This window comes from Mus musculus, chromosome 2 (assembly GCF_000001635.26).
Source record: "Mus musculus strain C57BL/6J chromosome 2, GRCm38.p6 C57BL/6J".
Lineage (NCBI taxonomy): Eukaryota > Metazoa > Chordata > Mammalia > Rodentia > Muridae > Mus > Mus musculus.
Window position 1 is genome coordinate 144,443,877 of NC_000068.7, and position 26,219 is coordinate 144,470,095.

General features: G+C 44.2%; 2 pseudogenes across 2 annotated transcripts; both read left to right on the forward strand.

Moving 5' to 3' along the window:
• The first annotated feature begins 15,403 nt into the window (after positions 1-15,403).
• Zfp133-ps (zinc finger protein 133, pseudogene) lies at positions 15,404-23,918 on the forward strand (annotated as a pseudogene). Its single transcript, NR_033459.1, has 3 exons — positions 15,404-15,524; positions 20,603-20,698; positions 23,057-23,918. The product of NR_033459.1 is annotated as a zinc finger protein 133, pseudogene (transcript).
• On the forward strand, positions 21,300-22,856 carry Gm38402 (predicted gene, 38402; annotated as a pseudogene). The gene has a single exon (NR_038065.2). The product of NR_038065.2 is annotated as a predicted gene, 38402 (transcript).
• Positions 23,919-26,219: the final 2,301 nt, after the last annotated feature.

A 26,219-nucleotide genomic window follows, 5' to 3' on the forward strand; every position in this document is an offset into this window, starting at 1 on the left:
AGTGCCTTTGCACACAGAGCCATCCCCTTAGCCCCCATATACTCTAATTTTAAAGAAAAAAATATACACCTGGTCAGGAGTATCCCAGAGACCTCTTATGACAACACAGGCTATGGCCATTTCCTTTGGTCACCTACTAGAATTCAACAAGACCCTGTTGGCTAAGTCACCTCAGACTTTGATCACAGTCCCTAGAAACATCCTCCCTGCCGTTGAGTTTGCATAGAGCCAGAAGGTGCTTCCAGGTTGCTGGGGGAGAAAAGCCATCAACTGACTAAGAAGTAAGCCATGAATCCTGTAAAGTACAGTGACTGACAAGGTGTGCCCATTGCTGCAACAATAGTGACATAAATGTTCCAGGTAACCAGCAGATTTTTTGTTTGTTTGTTTTCTTCGAGACAGGGTTTCTCTGTGTAGCCGTGGCTGTCCTGGAACTCACTTTGTAGACCAGGCTGGCCTCGGACTCAGAAATTTGCCTGCCTCTGCCTCCCAAGTGCAGCTTTTTAATTGGACTTACATTCAGCTCAGCAGGAGGAAACATGTGCCTGGTACTGTAACCTGGCCAGGAACCCCTCACCTGAGGTCATAAACCCAGCTACTGTCACTTTGCTAAAAGGGCAAAGCATTACCATACCTTCTGAATGCATGCCCCTGTACCCATGAACCCGTGCAACCCTGACCTGCCACCATGAAGCTTCTCCATGCAGCGGATGGGGTGAGTACAGGCATCACAACTGATCAAAGTGCAGAGAATCAGCGACCTCCTCACTTGTTTCATACCCTCTCCCCACCCGGGACTCAGGGAACATCTTGGAAGCCAGGGCAGAATGACTGGAAGAGGCAGAGGTCAGAGAAGACTGCTGTGAAATAATGTCTGCTGGACGTGACAAGGCTGTCACATTCATGAGCCCCAAACCCCAGTGAGGAGCTGGAGAGATGACTCATTTGTTAAGAGAGCTTCTCGTTCTTCCAGGGGATCCAAGTTCAGTTCCCAGCACCCACACTGGGCTGCTCATGACCCCCTATAATCCAGCTCCAGAGAATGTGATGCCCCCTTCTGGCCTGTGTGGACGACACCACCACCACCACCATCACACCACCGCCACCATCACCACCACCACCACCACCACCACCACCACCACCACCACCACCACCACCATCACCACCGCCACCACCACCACCACCACCATCACCCCATCACTGAAAAAACAAAAACAAAAAAACAAAACAAACATGTGGGGGTGGAGAGATGGCTCAGCAGTTGAGAGCACTGACTGCTTTTCCGAAGGTCCTGAATTCAAATCCCAGCAACCACATGGTGGTTCACAACCATCCATAATGAGATCTGATGCCCTCTTCTGGTGTGTCTGAAGACAGCTACAGTGTACTTACATATAACAACAAGTCTTAAAAAAAAAAAAAAAAAGAAAGAAAAGATGCACAAGATTGACCCAAACAGCATGGGGCTCATGATGCCCTACATTTCTCTGAGTCGCTATTGTCATTTGACAGTTACTAGAGGAGGGAAGAGTCAGTTTTCTTTAACTTTGTGTCTCATGGTAGGTCACCATGTTCCAATGGATGGCATCCTATGTCCATATGCATACAGGCAGTAGTGGCTTATAAGGGATTCCTCTAGGCTCCTCCCAGGGACCTAGCAACAGGGACCTAGCAACAGCTTGCATCATCACCTGCTGCCATGACCTGCCAGCTGTGAACCAGCTGCAGCAGCAGTGTGTAAGAAGACTGCTCTGTTCCCTACCGCAGCCTCTCTCTCTCTTCCCCCCTCCTCTTTCTTTCACTCTTCTTCTTTCTCTCTGTTCCCACGTGTTCCTGGCTGGCCTCTCTTTCTCTCTTCTGCCCTTCTCTGTCCCTGTTTTCTCTGCCCTCGTGGCTCTGTCTGCCTCTACTCCTTCTCCAGGTCCTCATTCCCCTCCCTTCCCCAAATAAACTTTTCTTATACCAGGTCTGTCGCATGGTGTGATTTCTCAGGGGGACACCCTGCCGTGGGCCCGCCAGGTATCTCCTTACCCCCACCACCTCCGCATTATGTTATATTATATTATTATATTTCATAACAGGCAGTGCTAACTGGACTCAGATTTTTTTCTTAAAAGAAGACATGAACTTTGGCAGTGGCTGCGGGGAGGGTTCTGAAAGGACTGAAAGTGGGAAGGAAAAGTAGTTATGACCTAAATACATTGTATTCATATATGAAGTTACCAAAGAATAATTTTTTAAAAGAAAGTATATATATCTGTAGGTTTTCTCTCTCTTTTTTTACACACTGCATCACACACACAAATACACACACACACACACACACACACACACACACACTCTCCATCACACACACACACACACAAGGAAACTACAAGAGGTCATCCACTGACTGCTCTTTCCCTTCTCCTACAATGTGGGAGGAGACCAGAGCTAACAGATTACTATTGTGTAGTACCAAAAACAAAACAAAAGCAAGACGAAACCCCAAGTCCTCACATAAGCTTGTCCCTAGGCTGGTTGCGTGGATCTGAGTAATCCCAGTGCGTTACTTCAGTGTTCCGAGTGCCTGTGGAAAGGCTTAGTCTAAAGCATTAACTAATTCGATGGCTCACCCCTGAGTTCCTCTTTCTATATAATGGCGATTAGGGCAGGCCATGCTCCTCCAACATCATAAGAGATAAGAGGTAGACAACAATGCTTAGTATAGACTACCCAGATAAAGCACCTTGTGCAAAATGAGATAGCCAGGCAAGAGAGAAAATACTGGACTGTCCCACCAAGGGCATGGGAAGCATGTTTAAAAGCCAGACTCCAGGGGTAAAGAGCCTGACAGTGGTTTCTAGAGTCTAGAGGGTGGGTGGCAATGTCGGGAGATACTGACCAGTGAGGACTCTGCTTCTGGTAGATAGGATGAGCTCATTCTGGAGAGCTATTGTGCGACATATGTTTTACATTTGAATAGTGTGGGATGTTCTTACTCACTCTGTGCTCACTGTAAGTGTGTATCTGAGGGGATGTACATGTTGATTAGCTGAATGTAATTGTTTCACAGTATGTGTATATATATATATATATATATATATACACATATATATATATACATATATATATACACACACACATATATGTGTGTGTGTGTGTGTGTGTGTGTATGAATATATACTGTGAGCCTGTGAGTTTCACAATGATGGCTCAAAGAGCAGGTATGCACTGTGTTCTGCATAAATTACCCAGGTACTTATACAGATTAGTCCCTGAAAGCTACAGCTGCAAATAGCTTTAATTCCCAGGAACTGTGAACTCATTGGTATATATACATACATACATACATACATACATACATACATACATACATACATATATACATACATACTTACATATATATATATCACAATGCCATGCTGATTAGTATTAACTATATCTTAGTAAACTTAGAGGAAATGAAAATTAAATAAAGTACTCAAACTGTTAGACTTTAAGCTTCAGATTTAATATTTCATTCTCAAAATTTGAGTTGTGGAAGCAACAAAGTGGTTTAAATGAGCTACTTTTACACAGAGCTCTGCATTTGAACTCAAAGGCAGTCCCCAGTTACTACCAAGCTCTTTACTACAGTCTTTAATCAACGTATGGAATGGCTTCTTCTGTTGGTGTAGACTTCTCATCTAAGGCTCATGGAGGCATCTGTTGTGGGTGGATAAAGAAAGTCTCCCACCTAGGACTTTGGAAATGTGTCTAGGGTTTTCTGATAGAGAGATTTCTTTTTAGGGGTACAAGCCTAAGATACTCCACCCACTCCACAGAAAAGAGTACTCTGCTCCAGGGCATCAACACGAGAGAAGTCTTGGCTTGCCCTAGACAGCATGTCAATTTTTTGTTAGGAAGAATGAGGTGGTGTTGTGTAATAATCAATGCCTATATGATTGTTATCCCGCTGGCTCCTGTCATATAGCAACTAAATTTCTTGCACTCAGGGACAATGGGAGAATCTGGTTCTAACATGACCTTTGCTCCTGGCTCCTGACAACTTTATGTTTCATGAGTGACAACATCTGAGTTGAGCTTCTAATCCCCCTGAGACTTCCTGGGAGCAGCCTCTGCTCTAGTGACATGGCTCTTGGTGGGTTCCTGCATAGCCCAAGGGTGGGGGCTGATCGCCAGGGAAATAAACTCTGTGATTAGAAAATTAGGACTTTCAACCAAATTCCATATACACACTACTGGATAGTGGAGGGAGATGAAGGATGAGTTGACCTCCCAGTGTCCACAGATTCGATTAGCTTTTGTAATGAAACTTCCATAGAAACTCAGAAGATCCAAGCTGGGGATGGGGCTCAACTGTGCTTGCCTGGGGTGCATGAATGCCCAAATTCAATCTCCAGGTCCCCAGAACTACACATGGCATGTGGTGGCCCACACCTGAGGTCCCAGCACCCAGAAGGTGGAGGCAGAAGCATCACCCTCTGCTACATACTGAGTTGGAGGCCCATCTGGCATACATGAAAGTCTGTCTCAAAAAACTGAACTAAACCAACCGGATGCAGTGGCAAAGGCCTTTAATCCCATCACTTGAAAAACAGAAGCAGGCAGGTCCTTGAGTTTGAGGCCAGCCTGGTCTATAGAGTACAGGGTTCTGAAAGACCAATGAGTAGGAGTATGTCTCCTAAGACAGCATAGATGCAGCACACCCCTTCCCACACGCCTCAGTTGGCATCTCTTCGCTTTCATCAGGCAGCCATTCTGTATCCTTTGTGATGTTCTTTATGAGTGGAATAAACACACAAACTTTGAGCTTTCCAAGCAAACCCAAGGAGGGGACAGTGGGAGCCACAATTCTGCATCTGAGCTGGTTAATCAGCAGCCTAAGTGACAGCCCAGCCCAATTGTATTGGCATCCGAAGTAGAGGCAGTCTGAGGGATGGAGTCCTTAGCCTGTGAAGTTGACACTGTCTGCTGGTAGACAGTGTCAGAGTTGGGGGAATGAATGACTAGCTAGAGGCTATAGGAGAACTGCTTGTGTAGGGGCCCACCCCCACCCCTCTGAAGTACTGGGTTGGATGATGTACAAACAAACACTGGGTTTCCCTGTATCCTTATAAGACATCTCTGTTTGTTCTTTTTACCTTTCTCTCCATTTCATCACCAGTAAAATGCAGACTACAAGCTTACCTGTCTGGGTCTTGAGATTTAAGAAGACAGTGCCTGGTACATGGGAGGTAATTAACTAGGGGTCTTTACTGAGGTGAGTTCGAGATTAATGTCTTGTAATTCTATTGCAGACATATCGTATGGTGCAACTGATTCACGATGCTTGCTGAAGCACATGTACCCATGACACAACTGGCCGAGGTTCAATATTCTCTTAGCAGCGCAGGGTTCCTGTAAAGCCAGGCCATGTATTAAGATGTGTGACTGCCATCTGGGGGTGGGGGTGGGGGATTCTTCACAGACTATTGATGAAGTTAAAGCCTCCTAGGGTGGAAATTGACAATAATGTGGTTTCCTTGGTTCGGATTCACTTTCTTTATGTTCTAATCTCAAGACACTGGAAATATGCATAACCTAGACTATAGAGTGCTCGATAGGATCATGAGGGAGCCTCTGCAGGTGGAGATATGATTGCATTCAGGACTGCTCTTAGTGAAGCGGAGGCTGAGCAGTTGATCACAGCCCTGGGTTCTATTTCTCTACCCCTCCAAAAAAAAAAGTTGCCCTCTTTGGGCCTTTCCGGACCTCTGGAAGAGCGTCAGGATGTTAGAGTAGATGTAAGGAGAAGGCATTGCACTGTTTTTACCCTGGAGTCACCACCAATGTACGTCTCTATAGAGATATACACTGCGATTTCCTTTAGGAAGCTCCCATTCTTACTTTATTCTTGTTTGTTTGTTTGTTTGTTTGTTTGTTGTTTCTCTGTGTAGCTCTGACTGTCCTAGAACTAGCTCTGTAGACCAGGCTGGCCTCGAACTCACAGCCACCCTTCTGCTTCTGCATCCCGAGTGCTGAGATTAAAGGCAGACACCACTACTGAACGTCCAAGCTCCCCATTCTCAAGGACTTGCGACATAAAGACAAAGCACCACAGCAGATCTTGTTAAACCCAGCGGGTCTTGGCTGCTGTCATCATTACAGCTCTCTAACATCTTCTTCCTGGGAACTGAGCCTATTGGCAGCTGTAGCTTTGAGGGATTAATCTGTGTGAGTACCTGAATAACTTACGAAGCACACAGTGTGGACCCGCTCTTTGAACCATCACTGTGAAAGAAGAGGCAAACCAGAAGAATCTGGTGTTTGTTTGTTTTGAATCTGTTAACCCTTGAAATTTTGTGATTAGGCTAGAGGAATTAACTGTATACACCTTGCTTTTGTTTGGCTACAGCCAGGCCCAGCTTGAGTCTCTTTTTGTGATGTTCATACTAGCATTACTAGAAATTGAACTCTGTACACCAACTTAATATTGAAGATATTTTAAAAAAAATTATTATCTTTATTTCATGTTTGTTTCATGATGTGCATTCAGGTGTTTTGCCTGAATTTATCTGTATGAAGGTGTAGGATCCCCTGGAACTAGAGTTACAGACAGTTGTAAACTGCCATGTGGTTGCTGGGAATTGAACACAGGACCTCTGGAAGAGCAGCCAGCACTCTTAAACGCTGAGCCATTTCTCCAGCCCAATATCAAAGATCTTTATGTACTTCCTCTATTGCCTTGTGGTTATGTCCTTTGCCAGACAGCACCCCCACCTCCACCAGCCATATGATTTTGGTATCTTGGGTACAAGGGCAAGGTCCAAGCTGGTCAGGATACAAAAAGCATCAACAGATGGCTGCTAGCTGTCAACATTGGAATATATTTTCAAATTAGTAAGCCCGTAATCCTTGCTGATGGAAGGTGTTGGCAGGAGGATTCAGTTCAAGCAAGATTCTACATAATAAGGTTGAGGCCAGACTAGGCTTCATCAGACCCTAATAATTAGGGCTGGAAAGATAGCTCAATTAGTAAAGGGTTTGATGTGCAAACCCAAGAACCAGAGTTCAGATCCTCAGAACCCAAGTAAAAAGGGGGCGTAGTGGCACACTCGTATAATTCCAGACTTGTTGAGCTCCATCTTCAAGGAGCGATCTGATCCCAGGATGCTCAGTGCTTAAAAGTACTTGTTGCTCTTGCAGAAGACCTGGGTCGGTTCCCAGTAACCACATAGTGGTTTATCACCATCGGTAAATCTTTTTAAAGTAGTGGTTGAGTTCAAAGCCAGCCAGAGCTATGTAGTGGACATTGTCTCAAAAATCAAAAGCAAAAATGGGAGGGGAATTGAGGAAGACATCTGACATTAACCTTCCTACCTCATATGTGTGAATACATACACATAAGTACACTATACACACATATATCATTTTTAACAACAACAACAACAACAACATATAAATTAGGTCATTTGTTCTAGGAAAGCCAAAGGAAGAGAGCCTGGTGGGAGGGCCTCAGAGCATTGGTCGTGGGCTGCAGAGATGATACAACAGTTAAGAGATTTTGAAGACCTGGGTTTGGAGAGGGAGGGAATCGGGTGAATCAGAGACATACTGAAGCATGGAGAGGATCGGGCCAGGAGATAGCTATGGCATTATCTTGTGCGGGTGAGGAGACCTTGTTTGATTCTGTGTCTTATTTACTGATGAATCTTTAGTGTCTAATATAGTGGGGGAGGGGGCATAGAGAAGGTGATCAGTAAATGTTTTGACTGGATAAGCAAAAAAGAGAAAAAAAAAAACCTTCAGTCGTTTTTTTTTTTTTTTTTTGTAAAAAAATACAATTGAGAAGAAATTTGAATAAAACCAGAAAGTGAGACAATTAAAGATTGTATCAATCCCTGACAAGCCGTGACTAATATTTATTGAGTAAATACCATGCTTTCAGATAGTTAAGACACACAGCCTCATAAAATCCTCACGTGACATATGGAACCTCACCTAAGTTAAGAATGCCTCTCAATATGCCAGCATTCACCCTGGGACAGCCCAGTATTACGACAAATACCTTAGCTACTGCTATTGGCATGATCACCCTATCACTTCAGTCCTGTGTCTGATAAATAGGGACAAACTTTCTGTCCCTTTCTCATCCTTCTTCTAACAGTGATGTGCATACACATGGAATTCAACCCATGGCCGTTTCGTCAATGACCTCTCTCTGCCAGTGGAATAATCCCTGCACAGATAAAGGCGAGGTCTGTATTCCAGCAGCTTGTCTGATACTATGAAGTGTCTGGACAGTCCATGTTCTGGGTCACTGCAATATGGTGACACGCATGTGTACCTAAGGCTATTTCACCGTAACAATGTTCATACGACCCCAGTTTTACAGCTTCATTTGTTAATACTATAAACAAATAGTAGTTGGCACAAAGTACCCACTCACAGGTGCTGAGTCACTGATTGAGTTTATTCTCTGAGAACCCCAGGACAGCATGCTCTTCCACTCCCCTAAATGAGTGGTTGTAGTAACCTACCTGTAGTTCACTTTAGTGTAGAAAATTACTGTGGGATTAAAGCTGTGGTTGCCCCATTGTTCTTCAGTAATATTTTTAATTATATAAATAATACAATTAAAAGTTTCCAGCAGGACATGGTGGCACACGCCTTTAATCCCAGCATTTGGGCAGAGGCAGGTGGATCTCTGAGTTTGAGGCCAGCCTGGTCCACAGAGTGAGTTTCAGAACATCCTGGGCTACATAGAGAAACCCTGTATCAAAAAAACAAAAACAAAACAAAAGTTTCTATTCACAGATATTTGAAAAATTGAAACGTCACCAGATTCCTCAGAGTCCTTGGCTACCCACAGCACCAGGGAAACGTTGGACAATTGAATCCTAATGGTTGAAGAATCAGCTTGCAGGAGAAAAAGCACTAAGCAAAGAAGTAATCACTGTGTGTAGGGCGACCCCTGCTGTTCAAAGTTCAGAAGCACGTAAGAGAACCACGTCAGGGACTATGTGGACTAGAGGTTCCCAACCTTCTTAATGCTGCGACCCTTTAATGCAGTTCCTTGTATTGTGGTGACCCCCAACCACGACTCTTTTCATTGCTGCTTCATAGTTGTAATTTTTCTATGGTTATGAATCATAATGTAAATATCTGTGTCTTCCAATGGTCTCAGGTGACCCCTGTGAAAGATCCTTTGACTCGATCAAAGGATCACCAAGGGAGAAACCTTGAATGGACGCTCTCAACTCAAAGCACAAAGAATCATGGTTCAGGGCCGAGAGATGGCTCAGTGGGTAAAGGCGCTTGCTGCCAAGTCTGATGACCTGATCTCAGTCCAAATGGTGGGAGGAGAGAACTTAACTCTTGCTAGTTGTCCTCCGACCCCCACACAACATAAACAAACAAATGTGTGAGTGTGAGGCAGGAGGGGAGAAAGAGAGGCTCTACTAGCTCAAAGTTACAGGTTATAGATGCAGAAACTGAGGCTCACAGGTGAACCCCAAGAGGTCAAATGCCCTGTCTGCGCTCACCCCGAAAGTTCAGCCTTGAAGAAGGAGGCGCTAGATTCTCTGATGTGGACTTTCCACTGAGGGAGATGGAACTCCTAATTCTAATCTCTTTTGCCTTTATAAAAATTAGCAAACATTTGTCATAACTTCACTATCTTTAAATCAGTGTCTTCAAAAAAATTTAAAGGTACATTTATTTATTTGTGTGTTTGGGAGTGGCTTACGAGGTTCAGAGGACAATTTTTGGGAGTCAGGTCTCTTTTACCATGCTGTCCAGTGAGTCAACTCAAGACATCAAGCTTGGCAGCAAGTGCCACTATGCAATGAGCCGTCCTGTCCCAATGTTCCTTTTTTGGCCCGAGTGCATGCGTGCGTGCGTGTGTGCGTGCGTGCGTGCGTGTGTGTGTGTGTGCCTGAGTGCATGTGAATGCTAAAGCTGGAGGTTGACACTGGGCATCTTCCTTCATCATTTCCACCCTGTGTACTGAGGCAAGGTCTCCCAGTCCTTGGGGCTGGCTGATCCAGCCAGTTCACTCTGCCAGTTCCATAGATCGCCTCTGTCTCTGTCTCCTGAGTGCTGGGATTACAGGTGGCCACCATGTCTTCGTGACTTTTATGTGGCTGCTCAGGATCTGAACTCAGATCTTTGTGTTTATGCAAGCACGTTTTCCAAGGAGCCATCTCCCTAGTCCTGAAAACACTTATTATTACAGAAAAATCATTATCAAAGATAACACCTCTCCTATTTAACTATATTCATCTCCTCTTGCCCCTGGCTATAATTTTGAAATGTGTGCTTAAGATAAAATGTGAGTTTAAATACGGGAAGAAAAATACTAAACTACCAAAAAGAATCCTGCTCTTTAAAATGCCATCAGAAAAGAAAAGAAAAAAAAAAAAACCAGAAATGTTTCATACAGGAGGCTAGGAGTGTGACAACTTCCCCCTAACTCCAGGCGGGAATGTACTAGAAAGTTGAAGATGTTGCAAAACACACCAGCAGGTCACTTGGGAAAGCAGAATTTGAGGTAGGCTGATAAAAAGCATCGTCAGCATTCTGGTTTCTGTTGTTGGTTGCTGTGCCCATGGAATAAGTTTTCATTTTTAGGAAGTCCTTGCTTGGTTCCTTTAGACACCTGTGGTACACACAACTTAGCCCTAAACACTTCAGAGAAAAGTATGGATGCATGTGTGCGGAGAGAAAGCAGGAGAAGCCTAGAAAGGGCTTGTCTACCCGTGTACATTGACAGGCTCCAGGGTAGACACTGGACAGTCCTTCGTCCCACTTTGCGGCTTACTTTGTTAAGCTTGAAATTACTTCCAAATAAATACTCTAAAGTAGATGGATGTAGCAGCCCTGAGTAGTCCCAGGTCTCAGAAAGCCGAGGCAAGAAGATCTCATATATAGTATGGGTCTGGGCTACATATTGACGTCCTATTTCAAAAGTGCAAATCCTATATTTTAAGGAATTGAAGGTTAAAAAAATTTTTTTAAAAAAAAATCACTCTCTCTTATTTTATGTGCATTGGTGTTCTACCTGCTTGTGTGTGTGAGGGTGTCAAATGCCCTGGAACTGGAGCTACAGACAGTTGTGAGCTCCCATGTGGGTACTGGGAATTGAATCTGGATCCTTTGGAAGAGCATCCAGTGCTCTTAACTACTAAGCCATCTCTCCAGCCCCCATTTTCTTCAAAGGGTTTCTCTATGTATCCCTGGCTGTCCTGGAACTTGCTCTGTAGACTAGGCTGGCCTTGAACTCAGAGAGATCTGTCTGCCTCTGTCTCCTGAATGCCAGGACTAAAGATGTATGCCACACTGCCTGGCTAAGGAACTAAAGTTTATTAAAAAATATTTTTCCAATTAAAAATAACCATTTTACAGTATAAAAATTGTCTCCGTGTTTGTGAATATGCATGTGTGTGCTGTGTGTGTGTGCCTGTGTGTGTACACGCATGTTTGTAGAGGCCAAAGGTATCTCACATTCCGGTGGAACTGCAAATGGTGGTGATCTGTCGGCTTTTGCTGCTGGTGATCAAATGTCAGTCCTCTGTAAGAACAGTGCTCACTTTTAACTGCTGAGGCATCTATCGAACCCTATATATTATTGTAAAAATTAACCAACCTCGTGACATACTTTTGAAGCAAACCATGCACTAGCAAAAAGAGCTCGTGAGACCACTTGGGAAAGGTGAGGCTGGAAGGTGAGCTCGGGGCTTAGGTAAAGTTTCTGTAAGTCCTACCTAACCTATTTATGCCTGTGTATTTATTTCTGTTATTTTCCCCCCAACTTGGGTTAAGGACTTTCATAAAAATTGTTTCCCATTAATAGAACCATTTAATGCAGTGAATTTGATATCAGAATTATGGCCTTTGTGAAAAGTATTCTTATGCTCTTATTATAAAGCAAAAGCTACTAGGACTTAAGAAAGGGTTGTGTTCACCTCACACAGAGCTGAAAAGGATTTCTGGAATGTTCGTGTTGTTCTATAAACCAGGAGACTGTTTTCATTAAGAATTGAAACCTGGCACTCTGGATCCATAGAATGGCTATGAGATTAGTTACAGAGGACTCTGTTTGGAGGTGAGAAAAAAATTTACTGAATTAGATCCCGCAAAACTCTGGCTTCCAGGGACTGTTCAGAGTTCCTGACTCTTAACAGATATAGCAGAAGGGGACACATTTGCTTAATTATTTGACAAGCAAGGACTGCTGTGACTGAAATAAGGGCCACTTGCTGTCCTTTCTTTGGGTTTTTCCTGAACAACAGTTTGAGCACGTACCAGCCAGCCAGCCTTCATTTCATGCTCCCTGTGGGTTCATTGTGCTTCTCACAGGAATTCTACACTTCTGTTGCTCATTCCAATCTTCTTTTGATGAAGAATCATTTGGGGTTTCAACTAATGAGTTGTTGCTGTTGTCGTGTGTGTTGTTAACAGCAGCAATTGGGAACAACGAGGAAAATAACAAAATGTATGTAGAGAATTCTGCAACTTCCTAGTCAACCAAACCAAGTCATGTAAAAGAAAATCCAACAGTTGAGTTTATGCTTCTGTGAGAACCTAATGGCTTGCTCTTGAACTAACTATTCAGAGGCAGTTATCCAAGTACAACAGGAAGTAACGACCTACATACACAGCCACTGCTCAGCCTATAAATGTCTTAATAGAATCCCTTTGTCCAGCAACTTGGCAGCCTGGGTCTCAAGAGCTTTTCTGTTCCAATTGCATGTGCCATGATTGCCACGTTTAGAGACATTGTTTCAAATGTATCCTGTGGAGATTCAGGGTACAGCTAATTGGCTAAGCATGGACATTTGTGGAAGGAATCTCTGTGTTCAGTCTATCACAAACAAAGCAAAACCTGTATCCTACTAAATTCATGCATTCAACACTAAGAAAGAAAGAAGGGCATAGAACCATGGAAACAGATACCCAGCCCCTGGGAAGTCTCCACTTCCATGGGCATCGACAGGAGATAATTAAATTATTTGATATCTCACCAAAAAGTGTAGGCACACTAAACCAATAATGGCAAAGCCCATTTCTCAGGGAAAAACTCCATCCTCTCTCCCAGGATGACATTGTGCCACGATTGTATTTGACATGGATACATCAAGTCAGAAGGGGTCAAAACAGAGTAAATTTCATACATCCTAAAAATGTATCTTATATAAATATAGCATAGCATATAATAAAGTGTGTCTCAGATATCAATAAGGCAAAGCACACTTCTGAGGCATGTGCAAGCAATTCCACCAGCATAAGGACACGCCAGCACAAGGACACGGACTGGTTGGGTATAAAGACTATAAATATGTCTACAATTTAGCACAATTATGTTAAAAGGTTTTACAAGAAGATAGAATACTGATAGCTGAAACATTCATGATGTATGTCCAAGCAGACATCAGTATGAATCACACACCATTACCATTTTTCAACCACTGACCCAGCTCCCTGCTTCTGCAGCCATGGTGTGCCTTCACACCACGATGATTCTAACCCTCTGGAGCCACAAACCAAAGCAGCTCGTTCTTCCTGAAGTTGCTGTTGGTCATGTTATTTTTTTTTATAACAGCAACAGAAAAGTAACGGTTATACCAGGCTTCGACTCTACTGTTTAAGCTGTATCTTTACCCACCCCACCCCTCAACTAACTTGATTTTTTGGTGAATCATGGCAATTGTAGCTATCTTTTTCTTTTGTAGAATACTCTACTGAAAGTACCCAGGGAAAGAATAACAAACCATTTAAGCCTAAATCATTTCAAGTTTCATATTCATCTATGGCCTTATTGATTCTCACAAACTATCTGTTATATAAGGACTTGTCTGAGCATCAAGATCATGAGAAGAATAAACAAAAATGTTGTGATTTAAAGCAGTGTCTGAGAAAGTAACCTGCCTCCATCTTAGGCTTGCAAGCCATCTGATAGGAAAAACTAACTAGGGTCATTCCTATTTATGACTAGATTTCTGTTTCTCAGAGTTGGGGCTATGCCCTGCTGGTAACCTGAACTTCAAGTGGTTCTGTACTGCCTGTTGTAGGAATCAGCAAAGATGCCTTTGTCTCAGCAGGTTGCTATGACCACCTGTTGTATGACGGGTTTGTCATGAATACCTTGTTATGACCACCATGCAACCATGTCTTTGCTTCAGAAGGTTGTTGTGACCAACTTTTTCTGCTTCTGTAACCCTGCCTACTTGCCTACAGGAAGTCCCCTATTCCTGAGCTATAAAAACCTTTATCTTTCTTATCTCCAATGCTGATCTTTTGAACCCTACTTTTATGGAAATACAGCCCATGTTCCTGAATTTAAAAAAAAGCTTGCATTAATTATTTTATTTTATTTTTTATTTTTTGCTTTGGCCATGATGATTTGTGTCAGTGGTCTTTCTCCTCAAATCTGTGGGATTATCATGTCCAGTTAGTTACAGACGGTTGTGAACTGGTGCTGGGATTCCAACTGAGGTCATCTGTTAGAGCAGCCAGTTCTCCAACATTATTCTTCCATACAGTTCCTTTCTGAGCAAGCACCCACAGCCTTCATGGTTTCTCAGTGAAATCCAGAGGCACGGTCATGAACTCAGTGAGAACCGCTATGCTGTGCACAGCTCTGCTCAATCTGATCCTGCACTTGTCCACAGCTCAGGATGACTGAGCTGGCTGTGCACCGCAGCTACTCATGGCTGATGCGGGAAGATCACGGCCAGCCTGAGGAGTACAGGGGATGACCACAAAAAAGCCCAGGTTTCTCTGGGGTGATGTGGCCATGTTGGCCCAATCTTAGGGTCTCAGTTTATTCTTCCCTGAGCTTTGGAGAGGAGTCAGTCAAGCTGGGACACACTCATCAACGTTTTTCAAAGCATCCAAAGACTTAGAGACTACAAGAATCCCAGGATGAAAAATTCCTGGGTTTGACAGCCCTTCAGTGTTAAGGTGCTTTTGGGCAACTTAGCGGTTCAAAAGAAAAAAGTAAAAGGAGAGCTGTGCCTGTAACTCATTCTCGGAGCTTTTGCCTAAAATATATATTGTACTGGCTTCAAACCCTTGCAGGCTCCCAGCCCAAGGCCCTGAAAATCCCCCAAAGTGCTGTTCATCCATTTAGTAACCAAGAAGCATCTATGGGTCGCCACTTCCGCCGGCCAGTGTGTTTGTGTTTGGAGGAGGAAAGGGGTGTCATTTGGCACCGGATGCGGAAATCTCTGCAGGGGTCACGGGGAGTGCAGCTCCTCGGGCAGTGGCAGGAGAGTTTATGTTTTAAATGTGTTTTATGAACGCGATTTTAGGAAGGAGAGGGCATCCAGATGCCGCAGCAACCACTCTCCATTTAAGCAAAGCAGGCGTCCCAGAAAGGGACTGATCAGAGGTCAACGGGAGCTACACGCCTTTCGAGCACAACTGGTGTCGCGGGGCATGCTGGGAAGCATGTTTCTTGTGCCTGGAGCCCTCTGGGTAGTGTAGTCCTGGTGCCTGCTGGGCACAGGGGTGGGAGGTGCTCCCCAGCTGGAGGCTGGAGCATCCCTTGTCCTTTGGTGAGTGCTACTGGAAGCTGGAAGTTGAGGGAACGCAGGTGCGGGTGTGTTTTCTTGTGAGATGGACACGCATCTCTGAGGGCGTTGTGTTAGCTTCAGCTGCGAACCCCAGGGATAGATGGATGCAAGGCTCGACCCTTCTGTGTTAGGGTTCTTGTGGGTGGGGACAGGTTCAGGATTGGTTGAAATCCCAGCATTGGTAGAGATCGCTCATAATATAAGTCCCCATGTAGGTGAGGCTTGAGTGAGGAAACTTTTAAGGTTTGATACTTACTAGGTGGCGGGGTGGGACTGCCTCTGGATTTTTGGGTGGTTTGGGGAGCTGATGGTCTTCGGGTACTACCACCCCCCAACTTTGCTGAGGTGTCCAGGTGTCTATATTGGCCTGATTTTAGGTACTCAGTTTAGTGCCCCCTTCTCCCAAGTTAGAGCCTTGGAGAGGAGGCAGTCAAACTAGGGCCCATTCCTCAAGGTGTTTTGTTTTGTTTTGTTTTTTGAAACCTGGTTTCTTTGTGTAGCCCCGACTCTCCTGAAATTTGCTCTGTAACAAGGCTGACCTTGAACTCAGAGATCCACCTGCTTCTGTCTCCCAAGTCCTGGGAGTAAAAGATGTGTGCCACCACCTCCCATGCTCAAGGTTTTCAAAGCATCCAAAGACTTAGGTGACTACAAGAAGTCTAGGATTTTAAATGGAATTTTAATGTCTTATTTTGGAGAAGTTCCAAACAGCCAGAAAGATAGGAAAATCCAAAGATCTACCACCCAGATTCAAGTTTGTCGCCATGTGACTAATCATGATTCATCTTAAAGCGGACACACTGGGAGTCCTTACAACCCCAAGGACTCTGGTCTTCACAGCCATGTTTTCCCAAGCTGTCACTTCATAGTTTTGTCACCTCAGCAGGGACCTGATCTCATTGTGTCTCTAGTCTCATGTGTAAAATGACAGTAGTATCTACTTTGAGTTGTTGGAAGAGTAGAATAAAACGTGCCTGCCAGGAACAGTCTCTAGAATGTTCTAAGAGTCCAGGAAGTATTGACTCTCATCACTACTGGCAGAGTGGACCATCTTACATCTCCCAGCACCTTTGGGCTCCTGACAGCCCAGTTTCAGGTGCCCTTCCCTTTTACGCCCTGAACCAGGAATATGTTTCCTTTGCTCTCTTTGGACATCTTGTATTTCATGGTGTCCCGATGCAGGTCAGAGCCCTAGCTGGTTCCTCTAGGACAGTTTTTGCAGGGTCTATTCAGGCAGGCTATACCTCCACTAATTTCCTGTGTTCTACCTCAGCCCTCATTTATCCTGCTCAGTCCCAGGGGTCATCAGGAGCCAGCCTCTGTCCATCCTCATTTACAGTTTGTCCTGCTGGAATAGTTTTAAGGAATTTTCAGTTACTTTCCTGGCACATAACTTCAGTAGACATCACACACACACAATTTTATTTTAAAAGACACACAACTTTAATGTGTACAATTTCGTCGTTACACCCAGCAACATGAGTAACTTGTTAATATGTTTTAATATTTAATCCATATGGACTCCTCCTCAGTTGTTTAAAGAAATCTGCTTTTCGCTGCTTTTCTCTCCAGCCATAACATCTGTGATTAAAGGCAGGTGAGAGAAGTACCTGGAATTCTGTGTGCTGGCTTTCTCTTTCTGCGTCCCTCCTCCTGTTTCCCTGAGCCTTGCTGTTCCATGCTTAACAACTCTAACTTCGATCTGCTGATGCAAGCTGGCTCTCCGCATTTGCCTTGCTTCCGTGGTCTTTGCAGACTCACTTTGCACTTGGTTGGCTGTGGCACTCTCTATTCCTACATGTGCTCTCTTAAATCGGTGAGTTAGAATCCTATCTTCTGTCCGTCTCTTGCCACTCTCACACTGTAGCAGGGGTCTTTCATGTCTACACACCAGGATACTTCCTTGTCAAGGATCTGACTTGATCCTGCTCTTCTCCGTATTTCTCTGGATAGTTCCCCTCCTGTGCTAATTCTTCAAAGGGGAGCAGGGCCCTGGCAACGCCCTTTTAGGTTCAGACGTAAGTCCTTGAGGTCATCCTTGATTCTTCCTTGTTTTTTACAAGCTGTCTATGGCAGCCGAGTCTGAAATCGAATGACCTGTAACCCCTGCTGCTTCCTCTGTGGTCTGTGTCACCATTGTCCGGGAATGATCATTGCTATCTCTTGTCCTCTTCTTTTATTCTCTTATGTTCCCCCCTCCCCTGATAGAAACCACAAGGATCTTTTCAGCCATAAATCAAATTATGGCATCCATTTACAAAACCCTTCCCCGTGGCTTCCCATCCTAATGAAAGTTAAAACGAGTATTGTATAAGGCTGGGTCTCCCTGCACCACATTTACATTTGGGCTTCATCTCTGTTGCTCCATCCTGACACTTGGCATCAGCTGCATCTGTTGTTCTTTACCTTGCCAGCCTGACTGTCTTGCATCAGGGTCTTTGTCCTGGCTCTCCTCTCGTCTGAGATGCTTACTCCTCACATCCTTCAGATTCTGTGACCTTATAGAGGTCTCTCTAATCACCCTAGTTAAAATTCCAGAGCCCCAGCCATGCTACTACTTTCCTTCAGTGCTTATTCATGTCTGTTAAAACGAAAATGTTTTTGTTAAAATGTTTTCTTCATTTATTCAGCTGTAGTCATTTAAGTATTACCAAGATGATATTCTCAATATCTTTGATGCTTTCGTGGGTTCACTTGAAGACTGGGGCCAGCAAGGACCCCTGGTCTCACCCTCTCCATATAGTATGTAGTACTTGACCATAACCCCAACCCCTGCTTCTGGAGAGTAGTTGGGACTTCATAGATGGTATCTTAGGATTCCCAAGAGTGAAAGCTGTCTAGCATTCTTCGGATGTAAGCTTGCCATACAGTGTTACTTGCACCACATTTATTAGTTAAGACAAAGGTAACCCCAAACCAATGTTTAAAGCTGCAATGATTTGAACAGCAGAAAACAAAATGATAATGTCATATTGTAACCCCAAAGATAAGGTAAGGACCCATCTGGACATAAATAAATAATTGAAGTCAATAAACAGGAAGATGGGACAGCTGTTCCTACAGAATTCTAATTAATGAATTTCTGATGGAAAAGGAAAGGAGAACATGTCATTTTGTAAATATCGTAATAATAACGGGTGTGGGTAGGCTTCGTGGATGTATGGTTAAATAGGTGAGTGGAGGTTTGAGGAGACACAGGTCACTGGTATAGTCTCCACAGATCCCTCAGCAGGGTGAATGATAGTGCTATTCACACCAGTGTGAATATAGTGTGAATGATAGTGCTATTCACACCAGTGTGAATATAGTGTGAATGATAGTGCTATTCACACCAGTGTGAATATAGTGTGAATGATAGTGCTATTCACACCAGTGTGAATATAGTGTGAATGATAGTGCTATTCACACAAGTGAACGCAGACCTGCACAAGTTACTGCTCTTCCTGCTTTGCAGATACATTCTGAGGAGCATGGTGGACCATGCTGTCTTTTTTGGAGGAGTCACTGTACTATTCTGTGGCTGGGCCATTTTATATTTCCTCCTGTAATGTGTAGTGGTCGAGTTTTCACGGGTGACTATTTACATGTCTTCCTGTTTGTAAGCAGAAATGACACGTTTTAGTGTTTTTGGGGTTCATCTCTCATCCCAGCTTGAGAAAATGCTTTTGTAAGCTTAAATATGTTTTTCATATTTGGTTGAAGAGGAAGGAGAGATGGTGTGTGTTTTGGTATTGTTTCATCTTTTTTGCTTTTCAAGAATCCGGATTTCCCTTGCTTGCTTGTTTTTCCCTTTACCTTGCTCTTTCCTTCCTAGAAGGGGATTTTACCCACAAGCCTTTTAGAGAAAGCTTGCTCAGCCTACACCCTCTCATTTCTGTTCTCCTTACTTAGATATACTTTCAAGAGACTGTCCTTCTTTGGGGGGCCGGGAAAGGTGGCTCCAGGGTTCCAGAGAGCCAAGGGAATGATTCCTGTCGTCCTGACGTCATAGGATGGACACGCCCTCTTCTCTTGTCCTGAGTAGCTTCCTGGTGCTTCTTGGAGTCCAGCTCCTGTCCTGTCTGAATGATGGCACTTGCAGGCCCCACTCAGTGTCCCTTTGTGCTTAGCCCAGGTATCTGTTATTTACTTAGTAATGAACAGTGCACCACACAGTTCTTCAGTATAAAACAGTGTCCACGTTCTTTTGTTCCTTTTCAAACCGTCTACTGGCTGAGTGTGACTTCACAGTAAATAACAGGAAGGACCAGGCATCTTTCTCCCCTTATAGACAATGATTGGATTGCTGGAATAGGCCAGGCTTACCTATTTTGAAAGACTTTTAGCTTCAGCCTACAGCTTCCATGGGAAGGCATGAATAACATGACAGGTCGTTTCAGCTGAAGAATAGGCGCTCTCTGTCCCCTTGCCCTCATGGCCAGCAGCCTTGTACCTGTTACCGAAACAGCTTGCACATAGCTGTCAGGAGCCACAGTGGACAATCCAGCTATCAAGGATCCACATACTTCTGCCTCCCAAGCGTTGGAGTAAAGGTGTGTGCCAGCTATGCATGGAAGGAGAAATTATTTCTTTTGGCTCACAGTTTCAATCTGCCGTGGTAATGGGGCCTGATAGATCACAGCAGCATGCGCCATGGCAGCCAGGGAGCAGAGAGAGGGAGGGAGGATAAGCATGTATGTGCTGACTTTTCCATCTCTTCCATCCAGGCCCAGCCTGTGGGGTGAGGCCACCCCCTTTCAAGGAAGGTCTTTCTTTCTCAGTGAATTTTCTGTGCACCCCCCCCCCCAGTCTCAGAGGCACTTTACTGATCTCCTAGGTGTTTCTCTACCCAATCAGCTTGGCAGTCAAAGTTCACTGTAGTAGAGGTTCATTTACCCAGCGTGGAGTAGAATCAGTGGATGCTTGTCTGAGTCTGTCGTCCTGCTAATCTCGAGTAACTGCTAACCCTCTGCACTGGCCCCTGAAGCTCCTCCCTCAGTCTTTGCCTTTGAGTCTCTTCCAGAGGCCACGTCAGAATCCCTTCTGAACCCTAACCTACAGCTTTCTTTTCTGGTGAGCAGGAATTCCATTTTCAAAACCAAAGCTCATCACCCAGCTAGAGCAAGGGACAGAGACAAGGCGAGAAGAGAGGAAACGTTCACAGGCTGCCGGTCAAGGTGAGTGACAAAGGCCTAGGCAAATGGGACACGGGGCTGTTAGTGGCCCAGGAGGCTGAAGAGAAACTGGAGTTCTCTTTCAGCCTCTGGCTGCCCATGCAGGCTGTCTTCACTCCGGGTGTCTCTTCTCTCTCTCTTTTAAAATCTATTTTTATTTAAATGAATATAAATGTGGAGAGTTGCGTATTGGTCTGGTTCACACATCTGTTAACTGTGGTGCTTTTTATTGTCTCAAGGCTATGGGGCTTATTTAGACGTAGCAGGAGATGCAAGATGTAGGGATGGGCTGGGGAGGACTGCACATGAAGAAAGTCTTGGTAAGGTAGTACTGAAGACAAGGTCACCATTAGGTTAGGTAGGACTGTTTGGGCTGTCCCTGCAAGGACTCTATCTATTCTTACTCACTCTTTCCTCTGCAGCACAGGCAAAGTTGGAACTCTGCCCTGGTCATGTGTGCCCTCCAGATCTCACCAATCTGAAATGCCCTGTGCAGCACATGCCAAGTGATCACTCCCCATTGATATTCACATGCTTGTGTGTGGAAAGTCAAGTTGACCGAGGGGACTTGAGTCAGGGGGTCCTGGAGAAGCAGCAGCAAGCCTCTGATAAGAAAGAGCTCCTGCAGAGATAAATCAGAAGGTAGAGAGAGAGAGAAAGTGCCAGGCCTTCATCTGAAAGGACAAAGAAAAGGAATTTGGGAGCCCTCTCTAGGCCACCCCAGAGGCAGCCAGTCAGCTCCCCTAATGGCATCAGATGGGTAGAGATGGAGGCCAGCCCAGCTCAAGCTGAGAGGATTAAAGAACCAGAGACTTTGCTGAAGCAAATAGAAATCATGGGATTTGGAATGGTTAACTGTGAAGAGTGTGGGCTGGGCTTCAGCAAAATGACAAATCTGCTTAGTCACCCGAGGATCCACTCAGGAGAGAAGCCGTATGTGTGTGGGGTGTGTGAGAAGGCCTTGAGTGGAAAGAAGAGCCTAGCCAGACATCAGAAGGTACACTCGGAGAAAAAAAAAATGTGTGCCAGGAGTGTGGGCAAGGTTTTAGCCGGAAGTCAACACTCATCATTCATGAGGGGACACACTCGGGTGGGCGAGAAGCCTTAGATGTGCAGGGAGTGTGGGCGTGGCTTTAATCAGAAGTCAAACCTCATCATCCATCAAAGGACACATTCAGGGGAGCAGCCTGACATGTGCAGGGAGTGTCGTAAAGGTTTTAGGCAGAAATTAGCTGTTGTTAAACACAAGAGGACACACTTAGAGGAGAAAAACCATTGTGTGCAGTGACTGTGGCCTTGGCTTCAGTGACAGATCAAACCTCATCTCCCACACCAAAGAACACACACTTAGGGGAAAAGCCTTACGTTTGCAAGCAGTGTGGGCAGTGCTTCAGGCAAAGGACAACCCTTGTCAACCACCAGAGGACGCGCTCAAAGGAGAAGCCTTATGTGTGTGGTGTATGTGGGCACATCTTTCGCCAGAATTCAACTCTCATCTCTCACAGGAGGATGCACACGGGGGAGAAACCATATGTGTGTGGGGTGTGTGGACGTGGCTTTAGTTTAAAATCCCGCCTCAGTAGACACCAGAACACTCACTCAGGGGAGAAGCCTGTTGGTGTGTAAGGACTGTGGTGGAGGGTTCAACCAGCCGTCCAATCTCATCAGACAAAAGAGGACACACTTTGGGGAGAAGCCCATGGTGTGTGAGGAATGTGGACGAGGCTTTAGCCAGAAGTCAAACTTCATTGCACACCAGAGGACACACTCAGGACAAAAGCCATATGTGTGCCGAGAGTGTGGGCGAGGCTTTAGTCACGAGGCTGGGCTCATCAGACACAAGAGGAAGCATTCAAGGGAGAGACGGTGTATGGGCAGGCAGTGTGGACTAGGCTTTAGTAATGAGGCAGCTTTGATGGCACATAAGCAGGTGTCCTTTGAAGAGAAGCTTTGTGTGCGCAGAGTGTGGCCAAGGCTTTCTCCAGAAGTCATGCTTCACCTTACATCAGATGACACCCAAGGGGGAGAAGATTTACACATGCAAGACCTGAGGCTTTAGGCAGACACAGAAAGATAGAATGTGCCCACCACAAACTGCCCCTCCAGCCTGACTCTGAAAGCCTATTTGGAGTGATCTTCTGACCCCTTATACTCTCTTTGAAAATGCAAACGGTGGGAAGGAGTCACTGGCAGAATTCTTATACTTCCACGAAATAGAAAAATGCACTTTGTAAGACCAGTGTACAGTAACTCTATCTACTTCCTTTCCAATCTCATGTTGGGTGGCCTTTTGTCTAGCAAACTTTGCTTCTTTACACATTTGCAACCTGACCTGTGATTCTCGTTTTTTTTTTTTTTTAGGAAATGGAACCCTTAGGTATCCTGAATTGACTGGTCACAAAAACTTACTGCTTGGAAGATAAGGGCATAGCTCCAAGACTCTTCAGGCCTTTGAAACATTAATTACCTGGCCCAGCGACCACACAAAGTGACTTCAGTGAACGCCAAAGCAATCACTAAATAACATTTTGATACCTGAGCCAGAGAATCTTGTTTTGACGTCTTTGTGGAGTGCAATTCAGATAGAAGTGTAGGGAAACCAACAGAAACACCCAGCTAGGCAGTCTGATTTTCTTTTTCATCCAGATTCACTCCAAAAGTTGTTTTTACACTAAATGTACACATCCAAGTTTTTTTTAAAAGGTGGCCCAGAAACACAATTAGGTCTTTCTCTTTTCTTTTTAACTTCATGTATTCGAATGTGTTTTGCCCAAGTGTATGCCCGTGTGTCACATGCATGCCTGGAGCCCTCTGAGGCCACCAGAGGGCACCAGGTAACTGGAACGGGAGTTATAGGTGGTTGGTTGTGAGCCACACTGGGTGTTGGGAATTGAACCCCGTTCTCTGTGACAGCAGTCATTGCACTTAACCTCAGGAGTAACTAACTGCCTTGGTCCCGGGATGGCAGTTCTTCATCCACATTTGCATACTAGGATTATCTGGCTGTAATAGCATACTATATTTCCTTCCCAAAATATTCTTGAAATTAGGACTTTTTAATCCCAATCCACCAAGTCTTTTGAAAATAATTATGCCAGAGTTTTAAAAATGTGTGTGTGTGTGTGTGTGATTTATAAATTTCCTTAGTTTTTTTTTTAGGTTCATAAATTATATGCTATATTATTTTATAAACTGTCAAGAAATAAATGGTTCATATTAAACCACTCAAGTGTACGTTTTGGGGGACACAAGTATGTTGTCAAGTTTCCCTCCATGTAATCAAGAAACAAATTTATTTAAACAGTGGGGTCTTGGGGGAGGAAAAAGCCATATTTCTTCCCAGATTTCCTGGAAATGTGGTATTTTCATTTACATCTGTTCAAGTGTGGAGGCTCATAGGCACTAAATCTCCTGAGATATGCAGAAAATGTAATTTCTTAACAAGTTCTCTGAAATCACGGAGGGTTTTTTGGTTGTTGTTATTACATATTCCTTGCAAGAGTTTTCTTCTAAATGGCAATGAAGTATGATTTTTCAGTCAAATTGGCTCAAATAGAAAAGTCTTGAGAAGTAATTATTATGCCAGAATTTTCTTCCAGTGTAGCTTAAAAACTCTACAATTCATCCAAATATCTTTATCTTTACCTGATAGACACCGAGGTAGGGTGGGGGAATAAATCCTGTTCTGTACATGTAGCAAGAAAATACTTGTTAAATTTTCTAACTTCCTATTAGACATGAGATCTGTGCCATAATTTCTTTACAATGCTCCTAAACATGATTTTCAGACCAAGGTGTGTGTGTGTTTTCCCCTCTATCAGCTCTTTGCTAGCCTTTCTTCCAGAAAGTGACAGAATTCTAACAAGTTTTGTTCAAGATATTTTTTTTGGGGGGGGTCCAACGTGATTTTAAAAAGATGACCGTTCACCTAAACTTGCCAGAAATGAAATTGTGGGCAAAAGTGCATGCCATATTGTTCTCCAAGAATGATTTTTTTTTCAATTTATTTATTATATGTAAGTACACTGTAGCTGTCTTCAGGCACACCAGAAGAGGGTGTCAGATCTCATTACGGGTGGTTGTGAGCCACCATGTGGTTTCTGGGATTTGAACTCAGGACCTTTGGAAGAGCAGTCAGTGCTCTTACCCGCTGAGCCATTTCACCAGCCCCAGGAATGATTTAAGAAGGTTTATGTCCAAATTTGCATAATTTTGGGATGGGACAATTAGCATGAGTTAAATACCATAATTTTTTGCCTCAAACACCATGCAAATGCATCTTTTTAAGTTCCATATTCATTCTGATTGTGGTTTTCTTTATTTTACCTAATTACTAAAGCAGTTTCTTTGTTCCAGACTAGCCCAGAAACATGGTTATTCATTCACATTGGCTTGGGCTATGAATTATTTTGGGTATAACCCTGTGACAGATCTTCAAAAATGTCCCAGAACTAGTGTTGTTAAAAAACCAAATTGAGGGCTGGCGAGATGGCTCAGCAGGTAAGAGCACTGACTGCTCTTCCAAAGGTCCTGAGTTCAAATCTCAGCAACCACATGGTGGCTCACAATCACCAGTAATGAGATCTGACACCCTCTTCTGGTGTGTCTGAAGACAGCTATGGTGTACTTATTTATAATAATAAATAAGTCTTTGGGCCTGAGTGAGCAGGGCCAACTAGAGCGAGCAGAGATCCTAAATTTAATTCCCAACAACCACACGAAGGCTCACAACTATCTGTATAGCTACAGTGTGTACTCATATACATAAATTAAATAAATATTTTTAAAAATCCAAATTGAACCACTGCTAATGCATTTAGTCCCATGATTGCCTCACAGTACACTGCATAGAGCCACACACAGGTTGGTTAGCATGTACTCTCTCCAAGGCCATAGCAAATCCTCATGTGCTGGGATCACATCTTATTTTGTTTAACCCTACAGGAATAGGGCTATACTATTATACACTCCATACACTATATATAGCCTTAGAGTAGATTATTTTTATTCCCCCCCCCTTTTTTTTTCGAGACAGGGTTTCTCTGTGTAGCCCTCCCTGGCTGTTCTGGAACTCACTCTGTAGACCAGGCTGGCCTCGAACTCAAAAATCCGTCTGCCTCTGCCTCCCGGGTGCTTATTTCCTTGGTTTTAAGGAATTTAAGGAGAGAAGTACATAGAAGAAGCAGGTGATGCAATCCTTTTAGCAAACAGCGATAAGATCATTTCTTGGTATCCTATGATAGTCTTACCTCTTACCCTGACAGAACATAGACTCACCCAGCAAGTCTCAATAAGGAACTGTCTCCATCAGGTGGGACTGTGGGCATGCATTGGGGGGGGGGTTGACTAGATTGGGTTTATTTGAGGTGGGACGACCAAACCATTTTGGGTGGCACCATTCCCTAAGCAGGGGATCCTGGACTATAGAGTTGAACAGTAGCTTGCAGGCATTCACTGCTTTTTGTTCCTGATTATGGATGTGACATGACCTACTCCCTCAAACTCTTCCATATATAAGCTAAGT